Source organism: Aedes aegypti, chromosome 3 (genome assembly GCF_002204515.2).
Source record: "Aedes aegypti strain LVP_AGWG chromosome 3, AaegL5.0 Primary Assembly, whole genome shotgun sequence".
In the NCBI taxonomy this organism is placed as follows: Eukaryota; Metazoa; Arthropoda; class Insecta; order Diptera; family Culicidae; genus Aedes; species Aedes aegypti.
The window spans coordinates 55,803,793-55,817,735 of record NC_035109.1 but is presented as its reverse complement, the minus strand read 5'-3'; the positions used below and the strand labels follow the sequence as shown (position 1 = coordinate 55,817,735).

The 13,943-nt window shown below is 36.4% G+C and overlaps 1 protein-coding gene across 2 annotated transcripts in view; it reads right to left on the bottom strand.

Moving 5' to 3' along the window:
- Positions 1-13,943, bottom strand: part of LOC5579888 (mucin-6) — a 200,173-nt gene that overhangs the window by 62,548 nt on the left and 123,682 nt on the right. For both annotated transcript variants that reach the window (XM_021850615.1, XM_001657817.2), the window contains exon 3: positions 9,948-9,984. The gene's annotated coding sequence lies outside the window, so the exon portion shown is untranslated. The remainder of the gene's footprint in view (positions 1-9,947; positions 9,985-13,943) is intronic.

Below are 13,943 nucleotides of genomic sequence, written 5' to 3'. Positions count from 1 at the left end.
ATTTTTATTTTGGCTCAAATTTTGAAGTTTTTATGTGATTTGAATTCAGAAGAGCACACGATTTTGTTGTTTTGAGAACTTTCGAAAAATAAGCCGCACGATAATATGCGTGTGACCATGATGATGAACATAAATTCACAGCTTGATGTTGTAATGATTTTATGCATAAGGCGATAATTATTAAATCACACATCTATATAAATAAAATGGAATGGTGTTTGTATGTCACGAAATGACTTGAGAACGGATTAACGGATTGAGGTAAGTTTTTCACAATTGCACTCTACAAGGGATGCGACGTGTTCGTGCGAGGAAAAAATTTGGGATAGCCTCCGGAATAATCAGGAAAACGGGAGAAGACTAATGTGTTATTTTGTATGGGGGATTACATGACGTTTTACAACAGCCCCTGTCGATAGTGAACATATAAATTGCATCTCACTTCTCTATAATTATCCACGCACAATGCGTGGATGCTTCCAAGATTTTGTTAATTCCAACCAGTGGTTCGAATGATTAGTAGCGGAACTTTGCCCGTATTAATGTCATGTTCATTTGTCCTGATAGAGACCGATCAACATCATTGAACACGTGGATGTGCCCACGCGCTTGAAAATCTCATCTCAGGAAGCGTTGCATAGCTAAGTTGCTTCACCAACGCGAACAGAAATTTTCTAAGTCCAAACCGTAAACAACAAGGCCACGAAACGTCAAACACTTAGAAATTTTTACCTTAGCAACCGCGACGTGCAGTCCCCTATAGCCTGGTTTGAGTACAATGTAGCTACCTTGGGGAAAATATCATGGCCTCCCTCGTTACCCTAATCAGTCCCTATTGGATATCATTGCAAGGCTGCAGTTGAAGGTCACGTGCATTGTGACCTTAACCTGCCGTTTCGAATGCCATAGCGATTGGGAGTGAGCATTACCTTCTCAGCATTCCCAGTGCTTGGCCAAGCTCCTGCTACATCCAGCAAATATCGACCAAACTATCCATCGACCGTGGTTCTCCTTTTCAACGTGTGGCAATGAACGAACAACGCGAAAACAATTTGTCATATGCGGGGAATAAACCTATTGTAATGGAACTAGGTATAGGCATGCATCGAACTCATCCATCGCCTACTGTGAAATATAATCGACCACTGTCATGAATATAGTTCATAAACGTGAGTGTTATCGATTACGTAGAAGACGACACATGTCCATGCATCAGCAATTCAGCGCGGTATTTATGACACGACAACTTTTTTTAGTTTATTGTCAGAAACAAATTGATCCCTTGAAATCCGTCGTAAAGACTGATTCCGAGTAAGTTGGGGCAAAATAACGACCTTAGTGGAATAATCAATATTTTCAGAAGAACTAAAACTGAACTGAAAAGAAATCAATACCATACAATGAACATCAACATTTTGGGTACAAACGAACGAATGTTTAAACGAACATGAGAAAAAGAGGGTTGAACCAAGATACAGTTAACTCTCCATAACTCGATATTGAAGGGATCATCGAGCTAGGGAGGTATCGAGTTACAGAACACAAAACCAGTATAACTGCGATCTATTGAGTTAGTCGTGAAAACCTTTTTTACCATGGTTCTCTAATTCAAAATAGCCATAACTTTTCCAAATTTCAATCGATGTTTTAAATCATTTGATGTGAGAGTATCTTACTTGAACTGCATTCGAACCACAATGACATTTATAACATTTGTTTTAAATTAAGCTAAAAAGTTTAAAAAGAAACTTTTGCCCCACCTCTCACTATGACATAGGCATTTAGTAATGGTAAAAACAATTTTTCTTTCACCATTCAGTTAAACATCCAACGCTGTTGTTTTCGCACTTAAAACCAACTGAATGACAATGAATAGTGCGGCGCCTGACAGTCTATGCGATCGTAATGATAACGATACAAACAGCCTGACTTTCGTTCACAATCGCCAGTCTTCAGATTGCTTGAACTAAAAATGTCAAAACACCCACGTAGCTGAGTAATCACAATAATAATGGTGGACCACATGGTTGAGTTATTATTTTCACCACAGTTTATCATTACCAATGAATAAAAGAAAAAGTAAAGCATGCCATCCTTCAAAGTGATACCCTCCTTCATCCGAAGTGGCGCCGACAACCAGCTGTGCCACCCCAGAAAAGTGAGAGGCTTGCAGTTGTGTAGGGTAGGTGTACCAGTTATGGACATAGTGGTTCCCTATTTCGCCATACGGGATTACTTGAATGTTTTCACATTTTGAGAGATTTTTTTGTGTTGTAGTAGTAAGATTTAAGATATATCTTGATGTTTGAACATTCAAAAAGATTTAAAATGTAAAAGTACTCGAAATTTCCCGTATGGCCAAATAGGGAACCACTATGGCCATAACTGGTACACTTTCCCTATATTATTATTTTTTGTTGATTATTAGAGAGCTTGTCGCCCTGTTTCAATGCCAATGTCGGTTCATGGCTGTTAGCTCTCCGAATTGTGGAGTCGTTATAGCGATGAGGGCATTGTACCGTTTCATATAGGTATTTTTGCATCCTCACTTTTGGGTGGAAAAATCACATAAAAAAAAAAAAAAAAAAAAAAAAAAAAAAAAAAAAAAAAATTGGGGACGGACCTGGTGTAGTGGTTAGAACACTCGCCTCTCACGCCGAGGACCTGGGATCGAATCCCATCCCCGACATAGTCACTTATGACGTAAAAAGTTATAGTGACGACTTCCTTCGGAAGGGAAGTAAAGCCGTTGGTCCCGAGATGAACTAGCCCAGGGCTAAAAATCTCGTTAATAAAGTCAAAACCAAACCAAAACATAAAATTGGTTATCATAAAATTATTGTCTACTACTTCTTCTTTCTGGCGTTACGTTCCAACTGGGACAGAGCCTGCTTCTCAGCTTAGTGTTGTTATGAGCATTTCTACAGTTATTACCTGAAAGTTTTCTCTGCCGATTGACCATTTTTGCATGTGAAGATACTCAATACACTGGAAAGTCGAGTAAAATTTCTTACCCGAAAAGATCCTCGACCGGCGGGATTCGAACCCAACGACCCTCAGCTTGGTCTTGCTGGACAGCAGAGCGTTTACATTTGCTGTAGGGGACCGAGTTCACTCTACTTTTCCACAAAAGTGGATTTTTGTAAACAGAGAACTATGGAATATGAGTAAATTTATAATCGAATCATTTACCGATTTGTCAAATGTCAAATAAACAAAAATGAGGAAAAGTACTTTAAACTACATAATACCTTCGTTGGAGGTGAGAATAGTTTAAAATCGCATATGTGTAAGTTGATTATTGCATAATTATCGTCATTTGACTCGATATATTTTTTCCAGTATGATAATATCAGGGCTAGTTACGAGACACTTTTTAGTGACTTGGTCACTATTTTCGATCTGATCACTAGAAAGCTACTTTTTCTTTATCAGAAAAATGGTCATCAAAGTCAATCAACGATCATCTGGATCAACCTTCTAAACTAGAACAGCAGAATAGTAATGGTTTACTGATTTTCGTTATCCCAATTATACATTTTATTCGATCTGAATATTAACTCTTAAATAACTTTCTGAAGAAATGCAGGCTAATATTGCGCAGACATTTCCTGACTAAAATTTATTCGTTGGAATCTGAGAGAAATTTATGGTAATAGTTCTAGTAAATGGCGAAGGTACCCCTTTTCAAGTACCTTGAAAGTACTTGAAAAACGATGAATTTCTGACAGACCTGAGTGAATTTGTGATGATATTTCTGAAGTAATCAACGACGAATAGTCAGGAGATATATCTGACCTAACTTTGGATGAAATCTCAATAAAAGTCTTTTATTTATTAAATTTGTTCAGGAGCATCTTGTTGTTCAGCAAGAAACTCGTTTAGAAACTAAATGAATTCAATAATTTTAATCGGAATTTCAACAAATGTGCCAGATATATTCATTCGCGAATTGAGTATCCTACTCCAAACAGGCAATCCTCTGAAGTGGAGTTAAACAAGCATTTGAAATCAATTTAAAATAAGTGTTGATTGGGATACATCGAGGACTGAATAATGTTTGGATTTAACCTAGCATGTTGTGATTACTATGGCACAATATTCACCTGATACAGTTTTTCTCAAATTCATCAAAAATAAATAATGCTGGAGTTACCTTAGGAAAGCGAAGGATTATCAAAGTTGCACATAGAAGCAAGAGACGTTGCTTGGGAGTAGCATTCCATCTTCAATGTACACTTTCGAGAACTCCAAACATTAAAAAGTCGAGTCTAGTACACGACACTGAAGACGACCTTACAACAGTTGAGGTCAAAATACGCGTGATACAAACTCTAGTGGAATTAAATGGTATAGTACTAAATTCGGTTTTTCATCTAATTATTAAAAAATCAATAACGGCGACGGCCACGTGCTCACGGTCATCGGCGAAGGGAAGGAATGTTAGTGTGACATCCATTGCTACTAGAGAGCGAGATCACCCCTGCATCTCCATAGTTGTCATGGGAAGGAGTTTTGTTAGTGGGGAGTAGACTGGTCCACCTTAGTATGGGAGAAAAATAAAGTTGTATAATTCCACGGGGCACCCGCCAGGATTATTCTTTAGGGTTAGAGGAAGACTTCCTGAAAGTTTCAGCTCATTTGGACGTTCCATGAGCTGGCGCAATTGAATTGAAGTTAATATGGGATTTTCAGCTCCAACATATAGGAAACAGCACATCATCTCCTGTTTGAGTCAGGAAAATTGTTGATCGCGTTCAATTGAACCCAGAATGTCAAAAACACTACTTGATACTATAGCAAACAATATTGTAAAAGGTTGTATGATGATTAAAATTGATAAAGTTGGTGTTTTTACTATCTGAAGTAGATTTGCAATATTGCTTAGTATTCCTTCAACTTAGCTGGGTGGTAGCCACTAAGCGCATCATAGCCACCTATGACGCTGGGCGAGCTGCGGCACAAGGTGCATGCACATGTGTGATTGTACGGGAGTGCTGATCTAAGCCTAACTTTCAACAACTGAAAGCTTAATGAAAATGAGCTTAAATCCAGATACAACCTTCGGCAACTATGTTCATTAGCGTATCAACTAGTGAATTTGTCATTCTAGGCTCAATTGAACGCGATTAACTAATGTACGACCCGAAACAGTGACATAGGGTCAATTTTCAATTTATTTGAGACGAATATTCCATACAAACTTTGAATTGAATGCGCCAGCTGGGGGAGCAACCAAATGAGTTGAAATTTTGAGAGAGCTTTTTTCTTATCCTAAGGCACATATCAAGGGGGTGCCCCGTTGAATTTTACAACTTTTTTGTTTAAGGGCCAGTCTAGTGGGGAGATCATAGCTTCATGATCAGGATTCACCTTGGTAAGTGATGCGATTCATGCAACCTCATTTTAAAAAAAAATCTCTAAAGATAGCGTGAACCTTTGTTAAGTCGACATTTTTAGCGCCGAACCATCGAAAGTTTATGTTTTATAATGATAAAAATCATGTAAAAGGAAATATAAGGGGCTTTTGATGCTATTGTACAAGATTCTATGTCGACACTTACAGCAACGAACTGTTCATATTTTGTTAAATCAATTCTTTTAAGTTACATTCCCTCTGTTGTCATGATAAAACTACGTTCTATAATATATTGTACCTTTAAAGTAAAAGCATGAACGAGGTCACCAATTTGAACATCCATCCTTGATTGAGCAGCTGTATGCTACTTTGATCAGCATGCTCATTTCACAAAAGCAAAATATTACTCCGGCCGGCGACGCGAAAACCTGAACTCGGATTGCACTCAGAACGCGTACAAACTAAACCAAGAAAAAAAAAACGGCGACGGCGCAAAAAATCGATTTTTCTGGTGTAGATGCGAAGCTAAAACTTGAACTCTCAAGAGCACTATTTTAGTGAACCAGACAGCGGTTCAAGTTGAAAACGTGATAGATTAATCACCTCCAGCAAGTGACAAGCCCTCTACAACAGCCCTCAATCCCTCAACCCGATCCGCAATCCGGCTCTCCAGACTTGCGCTCCTGAAAATCCAAGATTTGGCCTCGACGCATCTTCACCTTCTGCTTGGCAGGGATAGGGTGCGACTCAAAACTCTTTTGGTGAAGCACACGCTCCCGGGAGACAGCACGTTCAATTTGAAAGAGACGTGCTAGTGCAATATGAATTGTGTTGCACCCATTCTTTTTTGTGTGCTAAAAGTCCCATGTGCAGTTGCTGAGAATCTCTCTGAGCATTAGGAAAGGCTCTCTCAAATAACATCACTTTGCTTTGATGGAGTACGGATGGACGCCACTATCAAACGTACCACACAAACGTTTATTTACTTCATAAATCATACATGATTTCGCCTCACACATACTTCGATAATTCCGACGACTTCGGTATACTTTTCGTGTTGACCAGGAGTTTTGACAATTTTCTGAAAAAACGATTGCTTTGATTAGATTCAATATATCTGACAAAATTTTCGCGTGATCGTTGTGTTTATTGTCGTTTTTGTTTTTGGAACTGGGTCGGTGATCTACACATAACAAACCAACTTCAAGCAAATTGTAGTTCGGTCGAACCTGAATCGGGTTGGGGTTGAAACTGTGATTCAGTTTCAACCTAGGTTCAATAACGAATTCGACATTTGTTTTTGCTGTGTGCGTTTTAAACGCAAATATCAAATGCGGTAAGATTTTTTACAAGGGAGGCGAAGTCGAGAATTGCTTTTCCACGAAAGTGTCAAGAGTTTTGTCGGTTTTTGACACCTCCAAGTTTTTTTGTGTGAAATAAGCCATTTTATGAGACGTTTCGAATCTTATGTTTTCCGTTTGTTTACAAGCTTTGAAACTTGCTGGCGGGCCCATTTATTTACGTTTCTTCTAGCGTTACATTTGGATGGAGCTCATTCAACAATGGCGCTTTAACAAACTTTTCAATCTTTCCATGTTAAATCAAATCAGCAGGAAGGGAGCAATTTATTTCATCTACTGGTAACAAAACATGGAAACTGAGTAGAATAATGCTTCAAAAGAGATGCCATAACCAATAAAAATGTTACCAGCGGCATTCACATATCATGCTAGTTTTTTGAACAATAACAATTAGCGGCCCGCCGGAAAACGTCATTCGAACGTCTCGTTAAATGGCTTATTAGAAATAATTGGTCTGGCATGCAACAAACAACTTCTTCCCCCTCCACATGATCAATTCTACACATAACTCCTTACTTAATTAATGTACGGCCTCTAATTACAAAATAATTTCCGAACATTGTAAGAAATGTCCTACGTCCTAGTTTCAAATTCACGTGCTTTCTACGTAAGGGCCCATTTTCAAACTTCATAACTAGGAACAATGGAAATTTGCAGCAAAATTTTTGGAATTTCGCGGGTTAACCAGGCGATAAAATCAAAATTTCGCGGCTTTGTCGCGGTTCCATAGTTTCGACCACATTTAACATGAAAATGCATGTTTACAGTGAAAATATTCTATATATGTGTAAATTTAACGGAATTTTATTACAAGTTTGTTTTTTCGTTTTTCAAATTTAGATGATAAGTTTAATATTATATTGTCGATGCAAAATTTTAAACACAACAAAAAACAAGCAAACCATCCAACTTGAAGATAAACGATTAGAACATTTCTGATGGAACCTCAAATTAAAAATGAATTGCTCATTTTCATAAGCAAATATCCTAAATTTACTGGGATTGTCATATAAATTCTCTAAATTTAACAAATTTTGCGGCATTTCGCGGAATTTTCGCAATTTCGCGGCCAAGGCCAAATTTCGCGGCTTCCGCGAAATCGGGATTTTCAATTGTCCCTATTCATAACGCTGAAAGGGGTGGGTGGGTGTCGTTAAGATGTTACAGCTCATACAAAATGCGTAACGAGGGGGTGGGTAGGTGTCTAAAAAATGGCTATTTTCGGCGTTGAGAAATTTGTGAATAAACCCTTAAATGATTTTGAAGTGTAGAGCAAGCAAAAAATGATTCGACACCGCCGTCAGTCACATTCGTTCTCGATTATGTTTTCAATGAAAAGCACCAAACGAAGCACATTGTGCTTTACTCCATGAGTTTTAAAGAGTAGAGCTGGAGCTATCTTCTGTCTCTCACACAGTTGCGGCAATACTCGCACCTTCTTTTGTGTTACTCAACAAAAACAGGAGACGCACGCAAAAGCCGGTTGCACCGCTCCGAGTTTTCTGCCATTCCCTGCTGGGCTGCTTGCCCCCCTTGGGCTTTAACGAAGCACTGCCCAGCGGAACGCGACTTATTTCCGCTGAAAACACTTTTTTTAAAACTGCACCAGCCATATCTAATAATTGGAGGAGACGATAAAAACGTGACAGATCAATTTTCAGCACATCCGTTCGTGCGCGCTGCCTACTGCGATCTCCTTACGGAAGTGAAGGATTAATTTTACATAAATTCTTACTGAAACTTTTTTTGACAGGTATGAACTCTCATAAATTTGTTTAAAAGAAATGAAGAATTAATTATTTCTGAATTACCGTAAACTTAAGGAATCTCAGCGCATTTGGTCAAAAATTTTAAGATAATCCTATTATTTGCCTATATTGCTATCGGTTTATAAGACTAATGCATAATAATTCACAATAAGAACAATTTTCAATTTATTGAAAATATTCTCAAATGCGTAGAATTAGGATCTTACCTTCGCTGAATTACGACATTTTACGGTAGGTACAATCACCCTCGAACCGCTCCTGAAATTTGTCTAGAAATACGAAAAGCTTTATTCCATTATTATTTGTGCAACCCTAAGGCATACGAAGAAAGCTTCAAAGATTTTTAGCGAATATGTTCGTCATTATTAACATTAAATTTCGTTCAATGAATTTGAAATTTTTAGGAGCTCGTTTCTACCGACTGCAAACCGAAATTTAAATTTGTAGTGGAAGACTATGCATAGCTTTTATTAACCAGTATTTTACTTTAAATGTTTTAAATTATTCTTGATAACTTCTTTCAAATTACTTTAGTTAATTTTATTCTAAATTTTATCAAGAACTGATAATAAGAACATATATTTTAAACTGACGTTTGTAGTTATGAAGTCACTATTTTAGTCACTATTTGGACACTTTTTTGATATTTCTAGTTACTTAAGTCATTGCTGTCTGTCCGCTACTAGCCCTGGAATATGTTCATGGGTAACGCATTGATGAGTGTTGTAAAAGTTTTCGTTAGATGAGTGTTGTAAAAGTTTAGTGTTTGTCATTCCAAAAATTCAATGTTTTCTGACACTTTATTTTCAAGCTTGTTTCTATGGTTTATTTAAACTTAACTTCTAGTCAATTTGTTTTTTCGTAGCTTTTGACATCTGGAAATAATACACCATTAAAATTGTACAATATTATTTCAAATATTTGCTGAGATGTTTAAAACTATGCTTTGACCCATTCTAACCACTCTGTCTATTGTTAACCCCTTCGACATAATTCATTGCAATTTTGTACAAATGAGATATTCTTCTACTTGTTACAAATTAAACTTTAGAATGAATGGTATTAGAAGATATTATTCGGTAAACTGCAAAGTTAAACAAGCATAGCCTTTATTTTTTTATGATCTGAAGATCTGCTTCAACGACTAGCGTCATATCTAAATCTTTTTTTATTTAGATCAAGTCGGGGGTTCGTCTTTCGTGTCATTTATATTCAGAAGAGCACTTAAACTTTAGATGTTGAGTACTTTTGGAAAAAGTTGTCGCTCGACTGTGGTGCCATAAATGAGTCATTGCAGATTTTGGTGCATTTTACTATTGCTGTCCCTTCGGACCAGGTCAAATGACGTTTCAATACTTAACGATTGATTTTAATGCAGACACTGTAATTTATTCTGTACATAAATATCGATGATGGCAGCTTTTTTATTTTTAATATTCATTTTATGGAAATACCTACCGTGAACACAACGATGCGAAGTTTACATATGAGTTTCCTGAAAAGAAGAAAAATATGTTATTGATTATTGTTCTTTATTATATTTTACCATTATAAAAATATATAAAGAAAGAGATCATGAAATTTATGAAGATATGAAAATACAATACTACTGTTCAATAGTGAATATTTATCGCTATATCTACATTGCTATTAACATATTGTCCAAAGAAAACGTTTTCAGGATTGAGCCAAATGTTTTGCAAAAATTTCGATTGGAAATTCTGGTACTCAATCCGAGCACAGATCATGCACTCGGAAATTGAATAAAATGAAGTTTCAAACAATCTTACTTGTTGGGACGAATTCAGAACCCTTTTTTAAAAACTTATCTAATATGAAATTTTTTATCAAAATAACCTTTGAGCCTTAATAGAACTGAGAACACTGTTAATAAGAGTTCTCTAACACAAAAAGTTTGAATTCTGTAGAAAATGAGTCAATTAAATCTACATATAAGCTGGTTGACTGAAATCATTAAATAATGCATTTTAAACAGGCAATGTCTAAAAACTAGACGTGCTATGATATTTTGGAAAATAGAAATGGATACAGCAATCTAAAGTTAAGTAATAACATTTTGTCAATTAAAAGCAATGAGCGATTCTCGCTGAAACCAGGCCGCCATCGACACCCATCGTTAGAATTCCAATTTCATGTCACTGATCGCTAGTTTTCGATAAAACTTAAGGGTGGTCCTTTCTGTTTTCTCAAATTGGTGGACCCCTAGTACGCCAGCTAGCTAAACAGTTTGCCCATTTTTTGATAAATATAGGGTATTTCTTCACGTGATATGTTTCCTATTTCGCTTGGAACACATAGCAAATTCAGTGGCATCGTATACGAAAAGGATATAGCTTTCATTTAAAGTTAAAAAAATGTTGGCGGCCATTTTGAATTTGGCCGCTATCTTGAATTTTGTTAGAAAAATCGGTTTTTCATCATTAGCGCACCGCTCGTTTTAAATTCTGAGATCACCATCAGAAAGCTGAGGAAAAACTACGTAAGATAGGCTACAGAAATTAGGTGAGCCATTACCCTATGAAATGGACGATTTTCTAAATCATGTTCTTCGATTTTGACGTAGAATGGCGAGTGCAATCAATGAAAACATTATTTTTTGTACAACAAAGAAACAAGTTTTCAATCATTGGTGTTTCATTCGAGTCGAGTGAAGAATAAGACTATTATTTTGATTGAAAAAATCTGGCGGCCACCTTGGATTTTGACGCCATCTTGGTTTTAATTGGTAGAATGAATTTTTACCTTGATAGCACATGTAGCATGTCGAATTCAGAGGCTACCAATAAAAACAAGGTTACGTATACTCTTCTTCTTATTACTCTTTATTTTCCTGACGTTACGTCCCTACCGGAACCGAGCCTGATACTAAGCTTTATTAGTTATAAATACAGGTTATAGAATAGGAATTTTCTTTTATAATGCGATTTTTAATATCAGAATAATTCTTCGACAATTTTTTTTGAATTCAGTAATAATGAATAAATAATTTTATTGAATAAAAGCCGTCCCAAAACATTGATTGAAAGAAACAAACTTTTCTATCCCATATGCATTTTTGTCATTGAATGAACTTTATAAATTGCGTGTTTGGACATAAGCAGGTTTTATGGTAATATCTGTAGTTTTAACGTAAAACATTGCCAAAAGTGCATTAAGTAAGAAGAGATATCTTAAATTTTTAAGCAAAAAAAATCCTTGATTTTCTGATCCATATAGTTCGTTTTTACTACCGTCCAACATGCATGTGAAAAAAAGCGAAATTGAAAGATGAGAATCAGGCTTTGTTCTAATGTGGACGTAATGCCGAAACGCATGATACATCTGAGGTTGGGAAATATGGTGGTCATCTTGGATTTAGACGCCATCTTAGTTTTTAACAGTTGAATGATTTTTATCATTTCAATTAAAATCAGATTCTTTATTTCATAGGTTTTAGACAAAATAAATGAAAGAATTAATGCTTACCCGTAACGCGGGTAGATCACCTTTTCGAGGTGCGTTACGGGGTAAGATCTACCAAATTGTACTCTTGCTGTATCTGTTCTTGTGAATACTTATAAGTTACGGTCGGAAGAGTATAAGAGAGTAACAAGCCACTAAGACCCACCTATTTGTCCTAGATGATGAGGAGGTCGAACTGGAAAAATGGCTCAATCAGCATCTGAGGTTGGTTTCAACGCATGAGACAATTTCTTTCCAAGTTCAAGAGTTTATCTTTCGATATCTAGAAGGGAAACGATTCCGAATCAGTGAAGTAGCAGACCTCTTAACTTCTAAAATAAGCTTTTTGTTTCAAGGAATCTAAATGTCTCATGCGATGAAACCTGTTCACAGTTTCAAAAAACGACTTTGAACCTTATAAGTAGAAGCAATAATTTGATACGCTAGAGTACCGATGCATGGTCAAAATCAGTATCATTCAACCAGCTTAGTGGCCGAACCTGATTAAGGGGCGCGCTTTTGAGAGTTTAATGGTGACAAACTGTTTTCTCCAAAAGGTATAAATAGCGGTATCTTTTTCTAAAGAGGCTCTATGCAAAATGGTAAAGAATGATATTTGTATAAAAAACGACTACTTCATTATTTCTCAATAGTAATGGAGTAGAACGACATGCACTAAACAAAGGACACGGGTATACCACAAAAGATCAAAGAAAACTGGTCGCAGTGGTTCATCCCGAACAGAAACAGAAAAAAAAAATAATGCTATTTTCCAAATCGGAGATATGCAAAATAATCATTCAAATAGCAAATAAGCATTAAAAAATCCTTCTTGATAATTTGTTTTTGAAGCAAGTTAAGCTGAGGGGCTGGCTCTGTTCGAACAGGGACGTAATGTCAGGAAAAAGAAGAACAAGAAGAAGAATAAGTGTAACGGTAGTATTAAAATTCAACATGATGAGTGCTAACAAGGTGGAACCTCATTCTACTACTTAAAACCAAAATGGCGTAAAAATCCAATATGGCCGCCAGATTTATTCACTCAAAATAATACTCTTATTCTTCACTTGACTCGAATGAAACACCAACGATTGAAAACTTGTTTCTTTGTTGTTCAAACAAAAATGTTTGCATTGATTGCACTCGCCATATACGTCAAAATCGTAGAACATGATTTAGAAAATCTTTAATTTCATAGGGTAAATACCGTTGCTCACCTAGTTTCTGTAGCCTATCTTACGCAATTTTTCCTCAGCTTTCTGATGGTGATCTCAGAATTCAAAACGGCACCGCTAATGGTGAAAAAACGATTTTTCTAACAAAATTCAAGATGGCGGCCAAATTTAAAATGGCCGTCAAAATATTTTTAACTTCAAATGAAAGTTATATTCTTTCTCTATACGATTCCACTAAGTTTGCTTTGTGTTCCAAGCGAAATAGGAGACATATCACGTGAAGAAATACCCTATATTTATCAAAAAATGGGCTTTTCGCAGACTGTTTCGCTAGCTGGCGTACGAGGGGTCCATCAATTTGAGAAAACAAAAAGGACCACCCTTAAGTTTTATCGAAAACTAGCGATCAGTGACATAAAATTGGAATTCTAACGATGGGTGCCGATGGCGGCCTGGTTTCAGCGAGAATTGCTCAATCATAAATAATCATTTGAATATCGAAAACATTCGCAACCTAACCTCACATTTGATCGCTAATGGTATCTTTTGAAAAATACACGAATCCATTTCGTTCAATATACTAAAGCTCTAAAAATACAAAATAGATGAATAACGATTGTTTGTTTTCATCTTGGAGATTGAATTTAATTACGAGGTTTTAAATTGTGGTAGGTCATTTGGCATAACGTTTGGCATAAAGTCGTTTGGCATAATGGTCATTTGGCATAAAGTCGTTTGGCATAACGGTCGTTTGGCATAATGGTCGTTTGGCATAATAGTCGTTTGGCATAATGAGTCTGAAACCAAGAATTTCTTA